The 27,379-nt window shown below is 44.8% G+C and overlaps 1 protein-coding gene across 50 annotated transcripts in view; it reads right to left on the bottom strand.

The window, feature by feature from the left end:
- MGA (MAX dimerization protein MGA) overlaps nt 1-27,379 on the bottom strand; it is a 154,432-nt gene that overhangs the window by 85,012 nt on the left and 42,041 nt on the right. For 34 of the 50 annotated variants that reach the window (XR_011380862.1, XR_011380863.1, XR_007910446.2 and 31 more), the window contains exon 1: nt 5,762-6,201. The exons of 15 other annotated variants lie outside the window; for them this stretch is intronic. The gene's annotated coding sequence lies outside the window, so the exon portion shown is untranslated. Of the gene's footprint in view, nt 1-5,112; nt 5,725-5,761; nt 6,202-27,379 lie in introns of those variants that run through there. One more of the 50 variants, XM_051822476.2, reaches the window with a different exon arrangement.

Raw genomic sequence — 27,379 nt, 5'->3', positions numbered from 1 at the left:
GGTCTCCCATGGGGTGCAGGGCACAAGGACTTGGGCCATTCTCCACTGCACTCCCTGGCCACAGCAGAGAGCTGGCCTGGAAGAGGGGCAACCAGGACAGAATCCGGCGCCCCGACCGGGACTAGAACCCGGTGTGCCGGCACCGTAAGGTGGAGGATTAGCCTAGTGAGCCACGGCGCCGGCCACAGCCCCAGACTATTAAATTTAACTTAACTGATTATAATAAATTAAAGCTATCACCTCTAATTATTTCCACATAAAGATGATGTTGCATCACTACTTCTGTTTAAGTGGGCGGGTAATTTTATAATCAGGCAAATACAGCCACTTACTAGCCTTCTTCATTTCAATTAAAAACTCTGATTTTACAATCCATCAAAGCTACTAATAAGCAACAAAAAAAGCACCTATTTCTGAATTGTACCTCTTTTTTTTAAAGATTTATTTATTTGAAAGGTGAAGTTGCAGAGGCAGAGAGAGAAGGAGAAAGAGAGAGAAAAGTTTTCGACCTGGGCTGATCCAAAACCAGGAGCCTCTCCAGGGTTTCCCAACATGGGTACAACGGCCTAAGGACATGGGCCATCCTCCACTGCTTTTCCAGGCCACAGCAGACAGCTGTATCAGAAGTAGAGCAGCTGGGACTTGAACTAGGGCCCATATGGGCTGACGGCACTGCAGGTGACAGCTTTGCCTACTACACCACAGCACGGGCCCCTGAATTTTGCCTCTTACAGGATTGGCCGTACCACCAAAAAACATCCAAAACTAAAATATTTGTTAGTTTGAGGCTATTTGGACATTTAAAAGTCAAATAATTCAAAGATAGCGCTTTGGTGCAGTGATTAGGATGTGGAGACATCTGCATTCCATACAGGAGTGCCTGGGTTCAAGTCACAGCTCCATACCAAACTCCAGCTTCCTACTAGGAATGCACGCTGGGAGAGGACAGGTAATGGTTCAAGTGGTTAGATCCCTGCTATCCACACAGGTGAACAGGACTGAGTAAATGCTCCAGCTGTGGCCAGGGAACCAGGATAAGCGATTTCTGTCTATTTCCGTGTCTGACTTTCAAATAAATTTTTAAAAAGTTTTTCCTAAATCAAGACTTCAAAAAGCTTGAGTATTGCTTCCCATTATGAACAGAGAAAAATAAAAACCTAACACTAGGCACTAATATCCAGGAAAGTTGGGGGAAAATTCTCTCTTCTGATCTGGAGTTTATTTTTAAAAGATAGCCAAGATTCAGGGTGATTTTCAAAAGCTGTCTCCAGCTTTTATCCATAAAGTTGGTTGGTTTTTCTAAAATTCACTTGCTTAGGCAACATCTATCAGAGATTAACAAAACAAAATGAAACTTAGAGAAGTCACATATAAAGTGACTTTATAAAATAACAAAGAATACAGAACTCACAAAAGAGTATGCCTTTACAATAGGATATAATTCAAACAATGCAAAATGTTATATTTCTTTTATCCATAAAGTTTAAAGTTGTGTCACAAATCACCATCTAGAGGCCAGCATCGTGGCTCAGTGGGTTAAGCCTGCAATGCCACCATCCCAAATGAATTCATGACCCAGCTGTTCCACTTCTGACCCAACTCCTTGCTAATGCTCCTGGGAAAGCAGCAGCAGATACCCAAAGTATGGGCCTTTGCCATCTACATGTGTGGAAGACCTGGGTGGGACTTCTAGGAATTAGCTTGAGTATATCCCAGTCCCAGCTGTTGCAGCCATTAGAGGAATGAACCAGCAGATGGAAGCTCTGTCTATCCCGCTCCCTGTAATGTTGCCTTTCAAACAAATAAGTAAATACTTAAAGAAAAATATCCCATCTATTTTTGTGAGCTGGTACACAAAACACTCTTAAAGGCACTTAAGTATAACTAAGAGTTGTCAAATTAAGAGGAATTAGACCCAGGGCCGGTGCTGTCACATAGCCAGTAAAGCCGCTGCCTGCAGTGCCAGCCTCACATATGGGCACCGGTTCAAATCCCAGTTGCTCCATTTCTGATCCAGCTCTTCACTATGACCTGGGAAAGCAGGGCCCCTGCACCCACACGCAAGACCTGGAAGAAGTCCCTGGCTCCTGGCTTCGGAACTGCCCAGCTCTGGCTGTTGGGGCTATTTGGACAGTGACCCAGCAGATGGAAGACCTCTCTCTCCCTAACTCTGCCTTTCGAATAAATAAATAAATCTTAAAAAAAAAAAAATAGACCCTTCTGATGATAAACTTCTACATGAAAATATTTTTTAGTTTTCCCAAACCTATAAAATATATGAAAAGGCTCAGAATTTTTTGAACATTATCTTCTATAATCATTATAGGTAAACCAGGACAGAAAAGTTTTTAGTCAATATTTTTTTAAATCACTATCTTTTAAAAATTAATCTATAAAATATCAAAGATCCAACTGTCAGAAATTCAGTTTGGCAAACAATTACACACTGCATTTGAAGTGAACTTTGCATTAACTTCATATCTACATATTTCAATTATTCCTTTTGCCTAAAAACAATTTAATGCAGGAAAGTCAAATTTGCAGAAGGGTTAACTTTGTACACCGTTATCTAATAAAAAATTAAAATTTATGTGAAGACATGAAAAAGAACTTTCAGACATGATTTGTACAAGGTCTTTTAAAACTGAACCAATCAAGTTACTCTTTGATTAGATCAAAATGCATAAAATCACAGGATGTAACTTATGATCAAAATCATCTCTATCTTGAGTCATAACAGTTACTGGTGTGAAGAACAAGAAATTGAGTTCTTATTCCACATCAATCTAAACACAGCTTCCACTTCACCAGAAGCATATGCCTATGCCTTGGGGCTTGTGTACTGGATCTTCTACTCAAAGAGTGGCTAACTGAGGATATTCATTTGTTTCAGACACTAAGACCCACTAAATCATTAAGCCAACTGCAAAAATCAAGCATACTATGATAGACATCCACGAAGAAAGATACCTCCTTCCAGCAAGATTCTAAAAACACTCTGTATCTGGCTGTCTAAAAGCTTTAATGAAGAACACAGTTGGGTACACATACAAATGAGCATTCAAAAAATTTCTGTTCAACTTTATAACACCAAGCATTTAACTAAATAAAATATAATAAACAGTAGAGACAGTTAAGTTTAGCTGTGGAAGAAAAAATACTCTTGGTAACAGCCAGATGTGTTATATCAGAATAGACACACAAACAAGTTTTCACAGAAAATATTCTCAAGTAATGTGTTAACTTCCATGGGCAGTCTACATTTGGGAGTCTCTATTCCAAATGTATTCCTCAGTGAGACCCTCCCTCTTTAAGAAATCTTTAACTGCTAAACTGATGACTTCGTTCAACTGACAAACTATATACTAAAATAACTTACGTACTGTGTCAAAAAATATTTTCAGCTGTACAAACAATCAAAATTCCAAATCAATAACATTACTTTAAAAAAACACAAATATCCAAATGCTGGTCAACACACTCTAAATGTTTCTCAATTTGCTAAAAATAACCACAAACTTTCACATAATAAATATAATACTGCATGACAGGCACAAAGATCTTCCTTCCTCAACACAATTCTTCACTACAGGAAATTACGTTTTTGAAACCCAACTTTTAAAAGAGTAGGTTAACTTGAATTTCAGCACTTACCAATATGCTCTCAGTCTAGAAATTTTAAATTTTACTGAATAGAGAGCAGAAATAAGCAATCAGAATGACAACAAATGACGCCAAAAACAGGAAAATAGCCATTTACTGTCTTACTCTCTCTTAATCTCTTAACCATGGTTAATTTTACTAACTAAACAAATGATATCTGCACATTAACAACCATTTTTTTCGGACCAGACAATATCATGGGCATTTTACTGTCCCAAGTTACGGAGTAAATTTAAACTATCTGAAACATTTGAGGTCTCAAGGCACAGAACTGTACTTGCCTAAGATGCTGCTGCCCCCCTTTTCCCAGATACCATGCGTCGTTATTGCTGGCTTCAGGGACATTTTCTGTTTCTAGGAATGAATCTGTAACTACAACTCTGGGCAAGCAAGCTCTAATATCCCTAACAGTTGCTTGAGTAGAATCTGAAAAACTAAAATTTGGAGAAAGTATGCCAAGATACCCAGGGCACTGAATTTTCTAAAGTCTTTGGCTCCTGTTTTCTTTTAAGTGGACTCCACCCCACTAAACCACACAACTCCCGTAAACAGAACCCTAGGAGGTGTCAGGAGCACTCAGTGTCGACCCTATACCCCCGGAGTGAAAGGGCCTCCAGGCAGCAGTCCATCGACCTCCTTGGGCCTACAATCGCCCCTTTTCAACTGCAGAGGCCCACTAGCCAACAGCCACGTGAAAAAACGCCGCAAGGAAAGCTCTTCCGGGGAAGAGGCGCCCCGACAGGTCACGTGCGGCCGGCCGGAACCCGGCGACCACACGGCGGGACGCCGCCGCATTCCGTTACCCTGGAGACCAGAGCCCGCCGCCAGGCCCGCCCCGGCCAGTTTTCCCGGCAGCCGTCACGCCGCCCCGAGGCACCTTCCCGCAGCCCAGCCGCAGCGTCGTGCCCCGAAGGAACGGAGCAGGCAGCGTACCGGGGACTCCGCAGCGTAAACCTGTCGAGCTCTGGGACACAAACGGGCAGCGCGCGGGTGGGCTAGGGACGCCTGGCGATCCACGTGTCTGCTTCGGCGACGCGAGCGCCAGCAGCGTGGTCTTCCCTCGGGAGAGCACTTGGGCTTCTCGGGCTCGGCCATCAGTAACCCCTCCCTCCAGCTCTCCTTCACCGCTCCCAGTTAACACCCCTGCCAGAAGACAGACGCAACCCCAGGGCTCCAGGGACAAGGCAAAAATCCGAAGCAAAACACGACATTTTCTACTCTCGACCCCGTTTGGAATAAACCCTAACTTCTCCGTCCACACACATAAGATTTCTCAACTTCGGGTACTGGGGCTCAGGGAAGTTAGATTAAATTCGTAGACCTACTCCACAATTTAACAGAAACGGGACGCCCCATAAACAAAACTAGCGAAAGAATGCTCCACAAAGAAAAAAAAAAATAACACCTGCTCTTCCCACCTGTTTTCCCCGCCCCCGCTTCGGCACTTACACGAATCACAGGTCCTTTGTTTACAAAGTTCCCACTCCTAACCAGCTCACTCCCTCGCCCTCCTGTATTAAAACTGGTGGTCTCGCCTCAATTTGACTGGAAATTACATGCTAGAAGAGATGTGGGTACAGGTGTCAAAACGCTGCAGTCAGCTCCTCAGAAAAGCGACGTCGGCACTGTTCCCCTCTGAGTTTTGGAACCGCGAGACCCGACCTTTGAAATGCAAAGCGCATACGCATGGCTCTCAACCCGGAGCCTGGCGCTACGGCGCTGGGTCACAAAGAGTCACGCGGACCGCGCCATGCGGTGCGGCACCCCACGCACGCGAGGGCAGGGCCGCGCCAAGAGCGCTTCTCACCCCGCCCGCCTCGTGGCCGCTCTCACTGGCGTCGATGTTCCGAGTTAGTTCGCTGCGCGACGCGGAAGTAAACCCGGGGACGCGCGCGAGGTGACATGCGCAGCCTAGCTCGGGGGACCGTAGGCGCGCGCCAAAGGCAGCCCAGCGCAAGGCCTGGCCTGGCCGGGCGTGCGAAGATCTCTCAGCGGAAAGCTGCTCACGCCGTTCAAATACACAAGAGCTTCAAACTCTCGAAAAACTCCAATCGGGCCAGTACTAAAGCGACGCCCTCCACCCAGGCCCGAGAGTTACCGTGCGGGGCGTGGCCGGCCTCACCCGGAGTCCTTCACATCCCGCTGGGGGCGGGTTATTCCGTTCGGTTCGCACACCGTGTGTCCGCTCCAGCTGAAGAGCCTGCGCGCGCACCGGACGTCCACGTCACCGCGCACGCGCTGCCACCCGCTCGGAGCCCGCCGCGCAGGCGCAAAAGAAGGCGCGAGCGGCACCTCCCCCGCCCCTCCCCCAACACCAGGAGGCCAAACGGCCCCGGAGCAGCGGCAAGACCCTTGGGACCCGCCCCCGGAGCTGAAGCCGCTGCCTTTCCGGGTCCTTGCAACACAGAATAGTCTACTGAAGCTTCCAGAGTCTAGAAAGGCGAGGCAAGAGGAAGGCACCCAGTTTCCTCAGCCTCGCACTCGAAGCCTTCGAGAAAGCTGTGAAACCGCTGCCCGCCGGGCCTTTCTCGACAGTGTGTTCTAAGCTTTCCCTCGCGCTGCTCACCGGCCCCGCCCCGGCCGCGCCCAGCCCCACCCACAAGAAGCTCCTTAGACCCCCTGGCTTCACAAACCCATCGAATGAAGCCGAGGTCATCCTCTCCAAAATGCCGTGGGCTTGGAAAGCGCCAGAGCTTCGGGAAACCTTGAAGCAAAGACCTTGTTTGAGAGAAGGGTGGTCGAGTTTGCAATATCCACGACCGAACAACACTAGGAAAGCCTCACTGCGGAGTTGCAAAGGAAGAAGAGTTGCCACTAAATTTCCTGACATAAAGACGAAAGATGTCCTGATAAGAGAAAACAAGACGACAAATTTGCAGAGTATTATCTGAGCTTTAGTGCGTGATCCTGTTTCTCATTTTTGTTTCTTCAAGACATTTACCATGTACAAAGAAAATACTACTATCTACCATGTGTCTGCAGTTGCTGAACTAAGTCAACAAAATATTTCTCTCAACCAAACATCAAAATTTAGTTATCTTTCTCCTTCTCTACTCCTTACCAGCTGTTATTCTATGCAGCTAACGTGCCAGGAAAAAATAAATGAGACAGAAAAAAAGGCTAAAAAAAAAAGTAGGGAACAGGAGAGCAGAAGTTCTGGGCAGTGTTCAGCAACTGCTTTGTTTTACTTCCTTTGAAGAATTAGCAAGTACTGAGAACTACCAGGCGCTAAGTGACAATACAAAACACCATGAAGGGGAATGAGGAGACTGAAGGAAGGAGCCAGAAGGTGGCTTATCCAACAGGACTAATCTGACCTGCTTTTCACTTAGCAAGGACCATCTTTTCGTGTGGTTTATTTTTTTAAAAGGCTTATTTATTTGAAAGGCAGAGTTAAAGAGAGGCAGAGGCAGAGAGAGAGGTCTTCCATCCACTAGTTCACTCTCCACATGGCCACAACGACCACAGCTACGCCGAACTGAAGCCAGGAGCCAGGAGGTTCTTCCAGGTCTCCCACAGGGGTGCAGGGGTCAAGGACTTGGGCCAACTTCTACTGCTACCCCAGGCCATAGCAGAGAGCTGGATCAGAAGTGGAGCAGCCAGGATTGAACCCATATGGGATGCCAGCACTGCAGACAGTGGCTTTACCCGCTACGCCACAGCTCTGGCCCCATGGACCATCTTTTCGTTTTGTTCTTCCTGGGGAATATATGCAACAAAATGGAGACAAACTGTGATGGAATAATCTGGACAAGAAAATGTGAAGCTAAAATTAAATCTATAGATTTCTGAAATCGTTCTGAGGCCCCTCCAATTCAAGCACTGTTAGGAAGAACATTCTAGGATCCTAGGCAAAGTTGAAAACAGCTTCTTTAACACTCTTCCTTGACCCCAAGAAGCTGTTTCTCAGAAGCTGTCCCGTTCAGAATTTCCCACCTCATACAAGAACGCCTTCCTGCAAGCGTCTAGGGGTTTCTTCATACAAACTTTTCTGCTGCGGAAATACAGTGTGTGTTAATTTAGCATTAAAACATCTGATGCAAAGGTATGAATGGTTACAACCACCCATCCCAAAAGAGGCCATTTAACCCACATGGTATCTCTAATTGAGGAATCTAAGGACCATAAAAAAGACAAGACTGTAGAGTGAAGATTCCCTTTTGGTACTCTTTCTCCAGACAAACGTAGGAAATGCAGATACTTTAAACAACACTATGCTTATTTCAAGATTCAGCACATGATCTGGTAGGAGAAACTGCCCATAGTTCTAGTAAAGTGGAATTTGTTTAAATTACAAAGGTTGTGAGATGTATTCTCTGAGAGTCCTCTGAAAACTTCAGTGGTTGATAGGTGAAAATCCAAAAATAATACTGCACACAATTCATTGATCCAGTTTTCATTTAATCATCATGCTGGTGCCAAGTAACCAACTTTTAAATTTCGTTTGCTTTTTCAAGTAACTACTGAAGTGGTTATATTGTACTTTTAATGAATGGGATGTTTCTCAAAATCCTGGCTGTATTTTTTGAATATGTAAGAAAAAAAGGCACCTTCTTATAAATCAAGGTTTAAAAACTGCCAGGCTTACTGCTAAGGCTGACCTCACTAAATTTAATCTTGCTACTGGAATTCCCTCATTTCATTGTTTGTCGAACCTAACAATCTTTACCTTCCAGGGCCAGCGCCGTGGTTCACTTGGTTAATCCTCCGTCTGTGGCGCCAGCATCCCATATGGGCACCGGTTCTAGTCCCGGTTGCTCCTCTTCCAGTCCAGCTCTCTGCTGTGGCCCAGGAAGGCAGTGGAGGATGGCCCAAGTGCTTGGGCCCTGCACCCCATGGGAGACCAGGAGGAAGCACCTGGCTCCTGACTTCGGATCGGCGCATCGCCAGCTTTAGCGGCCATTTGTAGGGTGCGCCAATGGAAGGAAGACCTTTCTCTCTCTCTGTCTCTCTCACTGTCTAACTCTATCTGTCAAAAATAACTCTTTCAAGTAAATAAATTTTAAAAAGTAAATATATTTTTAAAAAATAGAAGGAAAAAACCACAATCTAGTATGCAATGTACAAAACTTTGGTCCCAGGTTGTTCTATAAGCAGATACTGCACCATGTATGTGTTTTTCCTATTCAACAAATATTTCAGTGCCTTTGACAGGCACTGAGGATAGGAAAAATGTTGCGCCTAATGCACAGTTTAGATGTCTACATTAGAACCCCAAAGAGTTGGCATATTTAAGTGACAGAATCCACCAAATTATATCCCTTACCCAATCTATTCAGATGCCAACTTTGTAGCTTTGATTTCTATGAAAACATAACTCTCTCAAATGACTGAAAGAAAACAATATCTTCATATGAGAATAAAATTCCTGGATTTAAAAAAAAATTTTTTTTTGGACAGGCAGAGTGGACAGTGAGAGAGAGACAGAGAGAAAGGTCTTCCTTTTGCTGTTGGTTCACCCTCCAATGACTGCCGCATCACGCTGATCTGAAGGCAGGAGCCAGGTACTTATCCTGGTCTCCCATGGGGTACAGGGCCCAAGCACTTGGGCCATCCTCCACTGCACTCCCAGGCCATAGCAGAGAGCTGGCCTGGAAGAGGGGCAACCGGGATGGAATCCAGCGCCCCGAAAATTCCATGTTTTTAATAATAGAATAAGGAACATTCATAAAATAAGAGCCACATACAGAATGAGTTGCAAGAAGCTGGTTTTTACAAAATTCCATCACTAGACAACCTGAAAAATGTAGTCTTATCCAAAGGGGTAGGGAGGAGAGGGAATCATACTAGCTTCTATACAATTCCATCAATCAATACCATTTATTACTGCAACTAGGACCGGTGCCGCGGCTCACTAGGCTAATCCTCCACCTTGCGGCGCCGGCACACCGGGTTCTAGTCCCGGTCGGGGCACCGGATTCTGTCCTGGTTGCTCCTCTTCCAGGCCAGCTCTCTGCTGTGCCCCGGGAGTGCAGTGGAGGATGGCCCAAGTGCTTGGGCCCTGCACCCCATGAGAGACCAGGATAAGTACCTGGCTCCTGCCATCGCATCAGCGCGGTGCGCCGGTCGCAGCACGCCGGCCACGGCGGCCATTGGAGGGTGAACCAACGGCAAAGGAAGACCTTTCTCTCTGTCTCTCTCTCTCTCTCACTGTCCACTCTGCCTGTCAAAAAATAAAAAAAAAAAATTTTTTTTTAAAATGAGCAATACCATTTATTACTGCAACTAAAACAAAGTCATGCTAAGAGGTAACAATGGCTCCAATATCTATAACTTGGACTGTGGAATTAAAAATAAGAGTCAAGCCGGCGCCGTGGCTCAATAGGCTAATCCTCCACCTAGCGGCGCCGGCACACCGGGTTCTAGTCCCGGTTGGGGCGCCGGATTCTGTCCCGGTTGCCCCTCTTCCAGGCCACCTCTCTGCTATGGCCAGGGAGTGCAGTGGAGGATGGCCCAGGTGCTTGGGCCCTGCACCCCATGGGAGACCAGGAAAAGCACCTGGCTCCTGGCTCCTGCCAGGATCAGCGCGGTGCGCCGGCTGCAGCGGCGGCCATTGGAGGGTGAACCAACGGCAAAGGAAGACCTTTCTCTCTCTGTCTCTCTCTCTCACTGTCCACTCTGCCTGTCAAAAAAAAAAAAAAAAAAAAAAAGAGTCAAGGCCCCCAATTTCTATTTTTTAAAGATCTATTTATTTACTTGAAAGTCAGAGCTGGGGTCAGTGCTGTGGCACAGCGGGTTAACGCCCAGGCCTGAAGTGTCTGCATCCCATATGGCGATGGTGAGAGACCTGGCTGCTCCACTTCCTATCCAGCTCTCTGCTATGGCCTGGGAAAGCAGTAGAAGATGGCCTAAGTCCTTGGCCCCTGCACCCACGTGGGAGACCTGGAAGAAGCTCCTGCCTCCTGGCTTCGGATCAGCACAGCTCTGGCTGTTGCCGCCAATTGGGGAGTGAACCAGAGGATGGAAATCCTCTCGTTCTCTCTCTCTCTCTCTCTGCCTCTCCTCTCTCTGTGTAACTCTTTCAAATAAATAAATAAATCTTTAAAAAAAAAAAAAAGTATTGCTGTCAACAAGCTCAACCCAATAAAGAGCTTTAAAAGTTTCCTAATCAGCATAGTAATGCTATTAAAGGCATGTTTTAGAAAATGTTAAGAGGATGGGCAGGGAGGTAGAAACATGATGAGCTGTAATCAGTGTTAAGAAAATACCATTTACTTGAATGGATGCCAAGCGTTTGTTTTTGGATTTGGGGAATGCATTGAGCTTTCTCATTCACTGTTTCTAGGAAGCCATGAGAAGTGAGTTCTGGATTTGGATCTGGGAAGGAGCAGAGAGGAGGGAGGAGGGAAGGCAGGAAGGGGACAGGGGAGAGGAGGACTTTGGAGCTGAAGCCGTGAAGCTCTCAGGGGGGGAAAAAAAAAAACATTTATTCTCCACATCCTATGTCTCAAGCACACACAATCATATTCTTTACCTTTTGCCTAAGATCTTTCCAGATGCCTCAAGCTTAATTCCTATTCACACTTCATGTTCACGATTAAATATTCATCCCAAGATCAGATACGGTCACCCTGTTATATGCTTTCATAGTACCCTATGTTATAATTTACAACTGATTATTTTCAAGACTATGTACTACTGAAGGTCTTCATCTGTTAGTTCCACTCTATTGGAGTACTTCTTTAGCATGATGCCTGGAACTTAGCAGACACAACACTTCATGAATAAATGATTATAAGTCCCAGGTTTTCAGGCAAGTCCAAATACCAAATGTTCATTTAATATCCAGCAATGTGGAGTTTGGAAAATAGGATCATAATATGAGGGATGTCAAAAAGTTTGTGGAGGAGCTGCCATTGTGGAATAGCAAGTAAAGCCACTACTGGCATCCCTGAAGGACACTGGTTTGTGTCCCGGCTGCTCCACTTCCAATCCAGCTCCCTGCTGATGGCCTGGGAAAAGCAGCAAGAAGATGTCCCAAGTGTTTGTGCCTATGCCACCCACATGGGAGACCTGGATGAAGCTCTTCCCCCTGGCCCAGCCCTGACCATTGTGGCCATTTGGGGAGTAAACCAGCAGACCACTCTCTTCTTCTCCCTATATATAACTCTAACTTTCAAATAAATAAGTCTTTAAAATTTTGCAGAAAAATGAAATTAAAAGAGGATAAGCTTAAGGGCAGACATTCAGTATAGTTGTTAACCTGTTTATTAGGATGCCAGCATCTCACACGGAACTGCCTAGGTTCAAGAACTGATTCTACTCTTAATTTCACTTTCCCATTAATGCAGTCCTGGAAGACAGCAAGTGATGGCTCAAGTACTTGAGTCCCTGCCACCTACATAAGAGACTCATATTGAGTTCTGGCTCCTGGCTTTGGTTTGGCCCAGAACTCAACTGTTACAGGCATTTGGGAACACACCAGCAAATAGGAAATTTCAGAAATTTCTTTCCCTCTATCTCTCTATAGCTCTCCCACTCCTTTCCCTCCTAAATAAAATAAATTTTTAAAAATATAACTTTAGAAGTAGGGATTTAGATTAGCAGTTAAGATGCTGGTTAAGCCCATAGGGGCTTGGTGCTGTGGCATAGCAGCTTAGCCTACTATGCCACAGCACCAACCCCACAAGTCCAATATTTTTCATCCAGAATTAGTTTCACACAACATTCTCTGGATTATCCTTATAAAGTAAAATAAATATCAAATAGCTAACTGATTATATCCTTTAACATCAGTCATGTGCTTGTCACTAAAACCAAGGACAAATGAGTAAATGAGGTTCATGGAGCGCATGTTCTAGATGAAAAAACAGGACAATCATATTGCAAAACCATAGTGAGCAATGAATAAACCTTTTGGGAACAATGTAGGAATGCACAGTGCCTAAAGGATCCAGAAAGGCTACAAAAAGAGAAGATTTCTCAATTGGCTTTTTTTTTTTTTTTTCAATTGGTTCTTGAAGGAATTGTAGGCAGGGACTACATCAAAGAACTTCAAAAAACTACCCAGAATTTGGAGATAGTGCTACTTTTGTGAAACTGAAGATCAATACAACACCAGGGATAACATTAATAAGCCCATTTCATAGGTAAGTAACCCAGGTTCCCTATAAAATGGGGTTGGGCATTTGTACAAATCCACTGTACATATCCATGATGATGTACATTCACTCACTCATTTAAAGCCCTAATCTTTCCATCAAATATAGATATATAGAAAAAGTATGGAAGGAAGAACTCTGAGGTATCAAGTAAAGCTTAGCATTAAAGAATATCTAGAAGTTGACAATTCAAGGCGGAGAGTGTCATTGTAAGCAAAAGGCACAGATTGTATAAAAGCATGATATAAAGATATAATATTCATTAACTCCTCAAGTCAAATATTTATTTAGTATTTACCATTTATAGATATTGGAAAACAAGACAGGATTCCTGCCATCAGGAGAATGCAATCAATAATGAGACAGCCCACTATCAGATAACCAATAATTAATGATGACAGCAAATAATAAAGAAGGCTATTGACTTTGTCTAGAGTGCAATGAAAACACAAATAAGAGGCAGCTAAATCAGACTGAAGGGCCACAGAAGAATTCCAAGAGAAAGTGAAGAATTACTTCTGGTCACTGGCTAAGATGACAGGAAGATGACAAGACTAGAAGCCAGTAAGACTTCTCTACATATCCATCTAAAAACAATTACTTAAATCAAAAAGCGAAGTTATTCTCAACACTTTCATCTTCCTCCACTCCCCTCCACACCTATTCAATCATCAAAGCTTGCTGTAAATTCTATATTCCTGACCTCTTTCCTGGGCATGACATGCTCTCTAAGGACCACAAATCTGTACTTCCAGAAATCAGTAGATGTCTAATTGTCTAATTTTTATATTTATTTATATAATTGTCTTATCTCTTCCCTTCATCCCACCTCTATACACTAGAATGCAAATTAGGAATTCTATTCTCTTTTTTTTTAAAAAAAAGATTTATTTATTTATTTGAAAGGCAGAATTACAGAGAGGCAAAGGCGGGGGGGGGAGGGAAGGAGAGGGAGAGAGAAAGGGAGAGGGAGAGAGGGAGAGAGAGGGAGAGAGGGAGAGGGGGGAGGGGGAGGGGGAGGGAGAAAGAGAGAGAGAGAAGTCTTCCATCCACTGGTTCACTCCCCAAATGGCCTTAATGGCCAGAGCTGGGCCAATCCAAAGCCAGGAGCCAGGAGCTTCTTTCAGGTTTCCCACATGGGTATAGGGACCCCAGGACTTGGGTCATCTTCTATTGCTTTCCCAGGTCACAGTAGAGAGCAGCAGAGAGTAGGGGCCCCAGGACTTGGGTCATCTTCTATTGCTTTCCCAGGTCACAGAAGAGAGCAGGATCAGAAGTAGAGCAGCTGGGACTCAAATAGGAGTCCATATGTGATACTGGCACTGCAGGCGGCAGTTTTACTCACTATACCACAGCACCAGACTCCAGTATTCTATCCTCTTTAACCTGTAAGATGTACTCTCAGCTTCTACCCATAGTACTGGCACTTATAAGCACTCAATTTAAAACATTTGTAGGAGCACTCTGGCCTTAGAATCAGCCCTTAAGGCATTTAGATCTGGCTAAAAAGCTCATGAGAGTTCCTCAGGCATGGAAAGCCAAGACACTGTGGCAATAAATGAACTAAATGAAAGAGCTCTGTGAGTGAGATCCCAGTGGAAAGAACAGACCATCAAAGAAGGAGGCACCTTTCTCTGAAGGGAGGAGAGAACTTCCACTTTGATTATGGCCTTGTCCAAATAAGGAAAGAGTTTGTGAACTCAAGAGGCTTCCATAGCCTTGGCAGCTCATGACAAGAGCCTCAGGTGATTACTTATGTCATAAATAATAGTGTTGATTGCTAAATCAACAGGAGTCACTGTACACTTACTGCCCATATAGAATCTCTGTCCTTAATGTGTTGTACTATGTGAATTAACCGTAAAAATAGTCTTCAAACAGTACTTTATACTTTGTGTGTCTGTGTGGGTGCAATTTGTTGAAATCTTTACTTTGTATATAATAAGTTGATCTTCTTTATATAAAAGATAATTAAAAATGAATCTTAATGAAGAATGGGATGGGAGAAGGAGTAGGAGATGGGATCGTTTGCAGGTGGGAGGATGGTTGGGGGGGGAGAACCACTATAATCCAAAAGTTGTACTTTCGAAATTTATATTTGTTAAATAAAAGTTTTCTAAAAAATAAAATAAAGTAAAATAAAATAAAATAAATAAAACATGTGTAGGGCAGCTGTTTGGTCTAGTGGTTAAGATACCACTTGGGATACCTACATCCCATATTGGAGATGCCTATGCTTGAGTCCTGGCCTCTACTCTCAAATTCAGTTTCCTGCTAATGTGCATCCTAGGAGGCAGCAGGTGATGACTTAGTGGTTGACTCCCTGCACCTGACATGGGAGGTCTGGACTGAGTTCTTTGATCCTGGCTTCAGTCTAACACAGACCTGGATGCTGAGGGTATTTCAGGAGTTAACTAGCAGATGGGAGTGCAATCTCTCTGTTCTCCCTCCTTCTCCCTCTCTCTCTCCTCAAAAAATTAAGGATTTAAATATTTAACATTTATTTATTGGGGCCAGCACTGTGGTGTAGCAGGTAAAGTGCTATATGGGTGCCAGTTTGAGTCCCGGGTGCTCCTCTTCCAATCCAGCTCTCTGCTATGGCCTGGGAAAGCAGTAGAATATGGCCTAAGTCCTTGGGCCCCTGCACCCACGTGGGAGACCTGGAAGAAGCTCCTGTCTTTGGATTGGCGCAGTTCCGGCCACTGTGGCCAACTGGAGAGTGAACCAGCAGATGGAAGACCTCTCTCTCTCTCTCTCTCTCTCTCTCTCTGTGCCTCTCCTTCTCTCTGTGTGTAATTCTTTCAAATAAACAAACTTTTTAAAAAATATTTATTTATTTGAAAGGCAGAGTTAGAGAGAGAGAGGGAAAAACAGATAAATCGATCTTCCATCCACAGATTCATTCCCCAAATAACTGAAGTGATCAGGGGCTGGGCCAGGCCAAAGCCAGAGGCCTGGAACACCATCTGGGTCTCCCACATGGGTAGTAGGGGGCCAAGCACTAGGGCCATCTTCCACAACTTTCCCAGGCACATTAGTCGGAGCTGGATCAGAAGTAGAGCAGCCAGGATTTGAACCAGCACTCAAATGAGATGCTGTTCCACAATGCTGGCCTCTAAAATATTTTTTTAATTTACATATTTCACTACCACTCCAAGTTACCACCCTAGTGTAAACCACCAATAGTTCTCACTCAGACTACTGCAATACTCTTTTTTTTAATTCAATAGACTCTTAACTTGATCTCTAGGTATTTATTCTGGCTCTCCTCTGATCCATTCTCCACACAAGGCAACACTCTACACCTTTTTTTTTTTTTTTTTTTAAGATTTATTTAGCTGGCGCTGAGGCTCAATAGGCTAATCCTCCACCTGCGACGCCGGCACACCCGGTTCTAGTCCCGGTCAGGGCTGCTCCTCTTCCTGTCCAGCTCTCTGCTGTAGCCCAGAAGTGCAGTGGAGGATGGTCCTTGGGCCCTGCACCCGCATGGGAGACCAGGAGAAGCACCTGGCTCCTGGCTTCAGATCAGCACGGTGTGCCAGCTGCAGCGCGCCGGCCACAGCGGCCATTGGGGGGTGAACCAACGGAAAAGGAGGACCTTTCTCTCTGTCTCCCTCTCTCTGTCCACTCTGCCTGTCAAAAAAAAAAAATTATTTATTTATTTGAAAGGCAGAGATACAGAGAAAGGAAGGAGAGAGGGATCTTCCATCTGCTGGTTCACTCCCCTAAATGGCCACAACTGCCAAGGCTGGACCAGGCCAAAGCTAGGAACTTCTACTGAGTCTCCCACGTGGGTGCAGGGGCCCAAGCACTTGGGCCATCCCTGGTTGCTTTCCAGGCACATTAGCAGGCAGCTGGATCAGAAGTGGAACAGCTGGGACACAAGCTAGTGCCTATAAGGGATGCCAGCACTGCAGGTGGCTTAACCTTCTAGGCCACAGTGTCATCCCTCAAGGCACCCTTTCTAAATACAAATCACTTCATGCTGAAACTTATAATCTCCAATCGGTTTCCCTTTTCATTCAGAATAAAATCCAGACTCCTTACTGTGGTCTACAGCTGTCTGCATTCACAGTATTCTCCCACTGACTAACCATACTCTAGGCACAAGTATCTTCTGTATCTCTAATGTGCCAAACCCTTTCCTACCTCAGGGAGTTTCCACTGCCTTTTCTCTTTAACAATCCCCAAAATCTTTACCTAATTAACACCTATTCATCCCACCAGTCTAAATGCCACTTCATCAGCAATGCCATCCCTACCCCCTTAATCTAAATTCTGAGAGTACCCTGTTTTGTTCCTTCATAACACCTATCAAAATGTGTAATTATTTATGACTGTTCAATGCCTGTCTCCCTCACTGATAAAAGCTCACATTTACTGAGAAACTTTTATATAATAACTTATTTAATCATAAAAAAAAAAAAACAGTGAATGGGGCAAGCATTTGGCTCTGCAGTTAAGCTACCACTTGAGATGCCTGTATCCCATATCAGATTCCTGACTCCACTTCCAATCCAGCTTCTTGCTAATGCACTCTGGGAGGCAGGAGATGATGACACAAGTAGGTAAGCCCCTGCCACCCATGTGGGAGACCCAGATTGAGCTCCAGGTTCCTAGTTTTGACCTGGCCCAGCCCAGTCTATTGTGGCCATTTGGGGAGTGTACCAGAGGATGGAAGATAATCTCTGTGTCTGTGTTTCTCTCTCCCTCTCCCTTTCAGATAAATAAAATAAACAATTTTTTTTAAGAATAACATTTTTTCAAGGTCACAAAGCAGTAAAGGGTCAAAATAGGAACCTAGATAGTGTGGCACTTCTTGTAATCACTACGCTATAAACTTTAAGAGAACAGAATAACTGTGTCTACATTTTGTGTTTCTGTGTGTATATATTTTTTTTAAGATTTATTGATTTGAAAGGCAGAGCAACAGAGAGAGAGAGAGAGGAGAGACAAGGAGAGATCTTCCATCTTTTGTTTTACCCCGTAAATGGCCATAACAGCCAGGGCTCGGCCAGGCCAAACCAGGAACTCCATCCTGTTCTCCCATGTGGGTGGCAGGGGCCCAAGCACTCAGATCATCTTCCACTGCTAAGCAGAACAGCAGGACTCAAACTGGCATTCACATGGGATGTGAGTGCTTAACCACTGCACCACAAAGCCATCCCAAACCATGTCTATTTTGTACAACACTATATACTTGGGCCTAATGCTATATACATATATATATATATATATATATATATATATATATATATCACTCACATATTTGCAGAATGACTTTATTAGTAAAAAGAGGGAGGGAAATGAATAGATTTAGAGGCATAAGGGAGATGGAAAGAAATAAAACGGGTTACAGGCAATGATGACAGGATCAATTTTGAACATATAAAATAAAGGCAGCTTAGGAATATTTTAAACCGCATCTAGGGGCCGGCACCGTGGCATAGTGGGTAAAGCCACCACCTGCAGTGCTGGCAACCCATATGGCTGCCAGTTGGAGTCCCAGCTGCTCCACTTCCAATCCAGCTCTCTGCTATGGCCTGGGAAGTCCTTGGGCCCCTGTATCCACAAGGGAAACTCAGAAGAAACTCGTGACTCCTGGCTTCAGATCAGTCCAGCTCTGGCCATTGCAGCCATTTGGGGGGTGAACCAGCAGATGGAAGACCTTTCCTTTTGCCTCTCTGTAATTCTGCCTTTCAAATAAATAAATAACCAAAAAATGAAAAAATAAAATAAACCACATCTACTAAAATGAAAGAACACAAATTTTTTTTTTTTTAATTTGACAGGTAGAGTTATAGACAGTGAGAGAGAGAGAGACAAAAAGATCTTCCTTCCATTGGTTCACTCCCCAAACGGCCACCACGGCTGGCGCTGTGCTGATCCAGAGCCAGGAGCCAGGTGCTTCCTCCTGGTCTCCCATGGGGTGCAGGGGCCCAAGCACTTGGGCCATCCTCCACTGCCCTCCCGGGCCACAACAGAGAGCTGGACTGGAAGAGGGGCAACCGGGACTAGAACTGGTGCCCATATGGGATGCCGGCGCTGCAGGCAGAGGGTTAACCAAGTGAGCCATGGTGCTGGCCAAGACCACGAATTTCTAAGGAGCCCATGGGGGACTCTAAGGAGGTCCAGGAACACCCAACATTATGCTAAATATAACATGCCTCTATACTTTTCTGGGGAGATATACCTTCACCCCCCCCCCCCCCAATATTTAAAAAATGTTCATCTTTCCGTCTTTCCTTCTCTGTCAGTCTGCTTTTCAACAAAATAAATAAATCTTTAAAAAACGGAGAAGAGGGTGGCACAAGAGATGCCATGTTGTGGCTCAGCAGTTTAAGCATTCCTTGGGACACCAGCAACCCATTCTGGAGAGCCAGTTCAAGTTCTGGCTACTCCACTTCCAACTCAGCTGCCTGCTGGGAAGGCAGCAGAAGGTGGTCCTAACTACTTAGGCCCCTGTCACTCACAGGAGAGATCAGTGTGGAGTTCCAGGCTCCTGGCTTCAGCCTAGCCCAGCCTTGGCTGTTGCAGCTATTTGGGAAGTGAAACAGATGTAAGATTTATCTATCTCTTTTTCTCTATCTCCCCATCTCTCCCTCTCTCTCATTTTCAAATAAATATATAAATCTTTAACAAAGATAAAAAAACCTTTTTGTTAGATTTATATATTTATTTGAAAGTCAAGAGTTAAGGAGAAAGAGGGAGAAAGAGGGAGGGGGGAGGGGGAGGGAGAGAGAGTAATTGATTTTTCTTCTGCTGGTTCATTCCCCAACTGGCTACAATGAACAGCACTGGGCCAGGTGGAAACCATGTGTTTTATCCAAGTCTCTCCTGTGGCTGGCAGAGGCCCAGACATTTGGGCCATCTTCTTCTGCTTTTCTCAGGCCATTAACAGGGAGCTGCCCCACTTCCAAGTGGGCCCCTGCACCCACGTGGGAGACCTTAAAGAAGCTCCTGGCTCCTGGCTTCAGATGGGCTCAGCTCCAGCCATTGCGTCCATTTGGGGAGTGAACCAGCAGATGGAAGACTTTCTCTCTCTCTCTCTCTGCCTCTGCCTCTCTATAGCTCTTTCAAGTAAATAAATAAAATATTTTTTAAAAAGAACCATTGGGGCCGGCACCATGGCTCACTTGGTTAATCCTCCGCCTGCGCCGCCGGCATCCCATTTGAGCACCAGGTTCTGGTCCTGGTTGCTCCTCTTCCAGTCCTGCTCTCTGCTGCAGCCCGGGAAGGCAGTGGAGGATGGCCCAAGTGCTTGGGCCCTGCATCCGCATGGGAGACCAGGAAGAAGCACCTGGCTCCTGGCTTCAAATCAGCGCAGCGCCAGCCGCAGCAGCCATTTGGGGAGTGAACCAACGGAAGGAAGATCTTTCTCTCTGTCTCTCTCTCTCATGGTCTATAACTCTACCTCTCAAATAAAATATATATTTTATATATGCATATATATACATATATATTTACATATATATACATAAAAGAACCATTAATCTAAGTGGAATGACCAGCAGGCATCTGGAGGTAAAGGGGTAAACTTTACCTAAATGCAAAGACTTGAGAAGTAACTGAACCCAAGGGCTTGGAAAAGTTTACCCAAAACAGTAACAAGCAAAAGATCTCAGAAGGTTATCGTCAGAGCCCTCGGAAAACAGTCACTTGGAAGATAAGCGATGAGTGAAAAATCTAGAAAAGAGGAAGAGAAGATATAGTCCCAAAGTCTGAAGAAAAGTGGGTCAAAGCAGCATCACAGAAACTAAGGGATAAAGTCTCCAAGAACTCAGCCAGCAAAGCCTAATAACCAAGGAGTCGAGGATTTAACAACAGAAAAACACGTTCCAGGAACTACACATAGTGTCGTAAGTCTGAAATATAAAGTAGACGGTTGGCACTCTAGCATACAGGGCTAACATCAAACAAATGATTTTGAGTGATTTTCCTCACAGACACACAGATAGAATTATTCCAACTGCTGGTTCGCTGCCCAAATGTCCACAGCAGCCAGGGCACGGCCAGAATGCTGAAGCCAGGAGTACAGAACTCAACCTGGATCTCTAATAAGGCTGGTCTGATCCAAGTACTTGAGCCATCACCTGCTACCTCTGGGGTATGCATTAGGAGGAAGCTGGAATCAGAAAAGGGGCCAAGGCTCAAATTCAGGCACTCTAATACAGGAAGCAGGCACTCCAACCAAATATCTTCTCCACCTTACCAAATGTCTGCCCCTGGCAGTGGTTTTTTTAGACAGCAAAAGTATGAATACCAAGTTTAAAAACTAGATAAATTAGACTTCATCAAAATTAACTTTTGGGGGCTGGGGTTATAGTGTAGCATGTAAAGCTGCCACCAGTAACACCAGCATCCCATATGGGTACTGGTTCCCATCCAGCTCCCTGTTAATGGCCTGGAAAAGCAGCAGAAGATGGTCCAAGTCCTTGGGTTGCTGCACCCAAGTGGGAGATCCAGATGAAGCTCCTGGTTCCTGGCTTCAGCCTGGCTTAGCTCTGGACACTGTGGTTATCTGGGGAGTAAATCAGCAGATGGAAGATTCTCTTTCTTTCTCTCTCTCTCTCTCTCTCTCTCTGTCTCATCATCTCTCTGTAACTCTGTCAAATAAATAAATAAATCTTAAAAGAAAAAGAAAAAAAAACTAAAAACATTTGTACCACAAAGGATACCATTAAGACAGTGACAAGGGGCCGATGCTGTGGCACAGCGGGTTAACACCCTGCCCTGAAGCGCCGACATCCCATATGAGTGCAGATTCAAGTTCCGGCTGCTCCACTTCTGATCCAACTCTCTGCTATGGCCTGGGAAAGCAGTGGAAGATGGTCCAAGTCCTTGGGCCCCTGCACCCACATGGGAGACCTGGAAGAAGCTCCTGGCTCCTGGCTTCGCATCTGTGAGCTCCAGCCGTTGCGGCCAACTGGGGAGTGAATCAGCAGATAGAGGACCTCTCTCTCACTGCCTCTCCTTCTCTCTCTGTGTAACTCTTTCAAATAAATAAAGCTTAAAAAAAAAAAAAAGACAGTGACAAGGCAATCCATTTGACAGGAGAAAATATCTGCAAATCATACATCTGATAATGAATTAATATCTAGCATATAAAAAGAACTACAACTTGACAACAAAAAAATTTCAATAAAAAATAGCCAAAGATGAGTAGACATTTCTCCAAAGAAGATATACATATGGCCAATAAAAACACATGAAAATATGCTCCATGTCATTAGTCATTAGGGAAATGCAAATCAAAATCACAATTAAATATCAAAAACACAAATGATAAATGCTGTCAAGGATGTGCAGCAACTGCTCTGACAATGTGTTGGTAGGAATGTAACATGGTACAGATGCTTTGGAAAAGCATCTGGCAGGTCCTCAAAAGGTTAAGCTTAGGATACTGCAAGCCCAGGAAATTTCACTATAAGATATAAACCCAGGAAAAGTGAAAACATACATTTGTACCAGAAAAGTACATGAATGCTCACAGCGGCAAAAGTGGAAACAACTCAAACATCCTTCATCTAAAGAACAGATAAATAACATGTTCTGTATCTATCAGAGTATTATTCAGCCCTAAAAAAAGAATTAAGTACAGATGCATGCTATAACATGGATGAACCTTACACTAAGTGAAAGCGGCCAGTAACAAGGAACTCATTCTGTATCATCTCACTCACATTAAATGTTCCAGAATAGGTAAATCCACAAAGACAGAAAGTAGACTGCTGGTCGCTTAAGCCTGAGACTATTTAGTAGGGACAGGAGATAGAAGATAATTGCTAATGGATATAGGGCTTCTTTCCAGGATGGTGAAAATGTTCTAAAATCCACTGTGGTGATAGTTGTGCAACTGTGACTATATTAAAACCATTGAATTACATATTTTAAATAGGTAAATGTTATTATATATGAATTATATCTCAATACAACTTACTTTTTGGGCTTAACGTGGCACAGCAAGTTAAACTGCTGCTTGCAGTGCTAGGCTCCTATATCAGAGAGCCAATTCAAATTCTGGCAGCTCCAATTCTGAACCAGCTCCCTGTTAACGTGCTTGGGAAAACAGCAGAAGAGAGCCCAAGTACCTGAGTTCCTGGTAACCATGTGGCAGATCTGGATGGAGTTCTGGGCTCCTGGCTTCAACCTGGCATCTGGGGAGTGAATCTCTCTGTCTCCCTATCTCTACTTCTGACTTAGAAATAAATAAATTAAAATTTTTAAAAAACAATATAAACATTTTTTAAAAAGACAGCAAGGCCATACATGAGCTGAGTTGAAGCCATAAGGTAAGGCAAAGCATAGACAGTTGGGCCCCCATGTGCATGGGTTACAGATATGTAGATTCCAATAACTATAGATAAAAAATACTTCTAGGGGCCAGCGTTGTGGCATAGCAGGTAAAGCCACCACCTGCAGTGTTGGCATCCCACATGGGCACCGGTTCAAGTCCTGGCTGCTCCACTTCCCATCCAGCTCTCTGCTATGGCCTGGGAAAGCAGTAGAAGATGGCCCAAGTCCTTGGGCCCCTGCACCTGTGTGGGAGGCCCGAAGGAAGCTCCTGGCTCCTGGCTTCAGATCGGTGCAGCTCTGGCCGTTGCGGTCATTTGGGAAGTGAACCAGAGGATGGAAGACCTCTCTCTCTCTCTCTGACTCTTCATCTCTCTGTGTAACTCCAACTTTGAAATAAATAAATAAATCTTTAAAAAAATACTTATAGCATTTGGAAAAGAAATTGCATTTGTAATGAATATGTACAGACTTTTTTCTTGTCATTATTCCCTAAACAATATAATAAATAAATATTTATGTAGCATTTACATTGTATCAGATATTATATATAACCCAGGGATGATTTTTTTTAAAGATTTACTTTATTTACTGGAAGACAAAGTTAGAGAGGTAGAGCTAGAGAGAGAGGTCTTCCAACCCCTGGTACACTCCCCAAATGACCACAATGGCCAGAGTTGAGCTGATCTGAAGCTAGGAGCCAGGAGCTTCTTTCAAGTCTCCCATGTGGGTGCAGGGGCCCAAGGACTTGGGCCTTCTTCCACTGCTTTCCCAGGCCATAGCAGAGAGCTGGATCAAAAGTGGAACAGCAGGCCAGCGCCGCGGCTCACTTGGCAAATCCTCTGCCTGCGGTGCCGGCACCCCAGGTTGTAGTCCCGGTTGGGGCGCCGGATTCTGTCCCAGATGCTCCTCTTCCAGTCCAGCTCTCTGTTGTAGCCTGGGAAGGCAGTGGAGGATGGTCCAAGTGCCTGGGCCCTGCACTTGCATGGGACACCAGGAGGAAGCACCTAGCTCCTGGCTTCAGATCGGCGCAGCGCGCCAGCTGTAGTGACCATTTGGAGGGTGAAACCACGGAAGGAAATCTTTCTCTCTCTGTCTCTCTCTCACTGTCTAACTCTGCTGTAAAAAAAAAAAAAGAGAGAGAGAGAGTGTGTAGCCAAGTCTCGAACCGGTGCCTATATGGGATGACAGCACTGCAGGCCGGGGCTTTAATCCGCTGCACCACAGCACTGCCCCCTCCCCCCCAGGGATGATTTAAGATCCATGGGAGGGGGGCCAGCACTGTGGCTCATTTGGTTAATCCTCCACTTGCAGCGTCGGCATCCCAAATGGGCACCGGTTCTAGTCCCGGTTGCTCCTCTTCCAGTCCAGCTCTTTGCTGTGGCCTGGGAGGGCAGTGGAGGAAGGCCCAGGTGCTTGGGCCCTGCACCCCCATGGGAGACCAGGAGGAAGCACCTGGTTCCTGGCTTCGGATCGGCACAGTGCCGGCCGTAGTGGCCATTTGGGGAGTGAACCAACGGAAGGAAGACCTTTCTCTCTGTCTCTCTCTCTATCTCTCACTGTCTACCTCTGCCTGTCAAATAAATAAAAATAAAAAAATAAAAATTTTATAAAAAGACCCATGGGAGGAAGTGTATATGTTAATGCAAATACTATGCCATTTTCATGAGTAACTTGAGCATGCACAGATTTTGCTATTTCCAGTAGTCCCAAATGATATATCTAATGTCCCCAAAATACCAAGGAATGATTATACTAACTGCACTTGGTGTATATGCTTTCAATGAATAAAGCTTCAAATATCTAGACTGTTCTAAGAAGCAACCTAAAAACAGAGGAAATTTCAGAAATATAAGACTATTCCTCTGTAAATAAAGAGGCCCAAAACAACTGGAGCGATTCTGATTCTACCTGTAACTATAACTGATCATGACGTAAGTGAACCAAGGTATTCCGTTCTGGCTACAAGTGGATCAAAGAAAAACACCTGGCTCATTTCTGTTTGCATTCTTGGGGGAAGAAAAGTTCTCCTTTCTATTGTACTTGAACTACAAGGGCAGCGACTAGCTCTGATTCAGCCATGTTGTCATCACCTGAAATCCAAAGATCAAACCAACTTATAGTAGAAAGTACATTTGAATTCAGAGAAGGACACTAGGTTCTGATGACAATATCCAAACTACAAAAGCCATACCTGAAGCCAGTGCTTTCCCTGAACTTTTCCAGTAACACAAGGCAAAATATTTTCTTCTGAAGCCAGTTTGGTTTTGGTTCCTATCACTTGCAACCAAGAGTCATATTTTTCAGGCTGGTGCTGTGGAATAGCAGATAACACCACTGCCTGTGGCACCAACATCCCACACACGCGCCCTTTCGGGTTCTGGCTGCTCCACTTCTGATCCAGCTCCCTGTTAATGTGCCTGGGAAAGCAGCAGAATATGGCCCAAGTGCTTGGATCCTTGCACCCATGCAGGAGACCCAGAGGAAGCTCCTGGCTTTCAACTTCAGATCGGCCAGTTCCAGCCATTGCGACCATTTAGCGAGTGAACTAACGAACGGAAGATGGATTAATCACTCTCTCCCCTACTTTCTCTGTTTAAGAAAAAAAATCATATTTTTCTTTAATTCTTATAAGAATTCCAGCCTTTTTAAAAAAAAGATTTATTTATTTGAAAGTCAGAGCTACACAGAGAGAAGAGAGACAGAGAGAGAAGAGAGAGAGAGAGAGAGAGAGAGAGAGAGAGAGAGAGAGAGGTCTTCCATGTACTGGTTCACTCCCCAATTGGCCTCAACAGCCAGAGCTGCACCAATCCAAAGCCAGGAGCCAGGAGCTTCTTCTGGGTCTCCCACGCAAGTGCAGGGACCCAAGACTCACAAATATTTTGGTCCAAGAACATCAGAATCTTGCTATCTGGAGCACTCTGACTTATATATCCTACACAAAGCAAATGACTTTCTCAAACTATTGACTACTAACAGGCTACATATTTTTAAAGCACTTTAAGTGACTAAACCACTAACACTTTAACATATACTTGTTTCATTTTAACTCACACCAAGCCTATAAAGCAAGCAAGACAGTATCAGTATTTTTTTTTTAAGATTTGTTTATTTGAGAGGTACAGTTACAGAAAGAAGGAGAGACAACAGGGAGGTCTTCCATCTACTGGTTCACTCCCCAAATGGTCACAACAGCTGGAGCTGATTCAATCCAAAGCCAGGAGCTTCTTCCGGGTCTCCCATGTGTGCAAGGGCCCAACCACTTGGGCCACCCTCCACTGCTTTCCCAGGCCATAGCAGAAAGCTGGATCAGAAAAGGAGCAGCCGAGACATGAACCAGCACCCATAGGAGATGCCGGCACCGCAGGCAGAGGCTTAGCCTACTACACCACAGTGCTGGCCCCTTTTTCATTTTTTAAAAAGATTTAATATTTATTTGAAAGGCAGAATTACAGAGAGAGGGGGAGAAAGGAAAACAATTTTCTATCTGCTGGTTCACTTCCCAAATGGCCATAACAGCCAGGGCTGGGACAGACTGAAACCAGGAGACAGAAACCCTTTCTTGGTCTCCAACATGAGTGGCTGGGGTGGGCATCCAAGCATTTGGGTCACTTTCAATTGTCTTCCCAGGCACATTAACAAGCAACTGGATCAGAAGCAGAGTAGCCAGGACTTGAACCGGCACTCAATATGGGATGCCAGTGTTGCAAGCAATGGCTTAAACTGCTGTGCCATATGGCCAGCCCTCTGATATTATTTTACAAGAAGACTAAAGCCTAAGCTGTTAAATAATTACAAACACATAACTAAAAAGTGGCAACCAGGAATTGACCATATCCAAACTGTCTCCCTCTCTTTTTTTTTTTTTTTTTTTTTTGGACAGGTAGAGTGGACAGTGAGAGAGAGAGAGAAAGGTCTTCCTTTTCCATTGGTTCACCCTCCAATGGCAGCTGCAGTTGGCGTACCACACTGATCCGAAGCCAGGAACCAGGAGCTTCTCCCGGTCTCCCATGCGGATGTGGGGCCCAAGGACTTGGGCCATCTTCCACTGCACTCCCAGGCCACAGCAGAGAGCTGGACTGGAAGAGGGGCAACCGGGACAGAATCCAGTGCCCCGACCAGGACTAGAGCCCAGGGTGCTGGTGCCGCAGGCAGAAGATTAGCTTATTGAGCCACGGCGCCAGCCCAAATTGTCTCTCTTATCACTCCTACTCATATGTCCTCAACCATTCTTACCTCCTTCCGATACATCTTAAAGGAAAAGTTCTCGTTTTTTACATTTGTCCTTTGCCAATTACTTACATGTTGTTCCTCTGTTCCCC

The sequence above is a fragment of the Oryctolagus cuniculus genome, chromosome 12, assembly GCF_964237555.1.
Source record: "Oryctolagus cuniculus chromosome 12, mOryCun1.1, whole genome shotgun sequence".
NCBI lineage: Eukaryota > Metazoa > Chordata > Mammalia > Lagomorpha > Leporidae > Oryctolagus > Oryctolagus cuniculus.
This window is presented reverse-complemented; position numbering and strand designations above follow the sequence as displayed.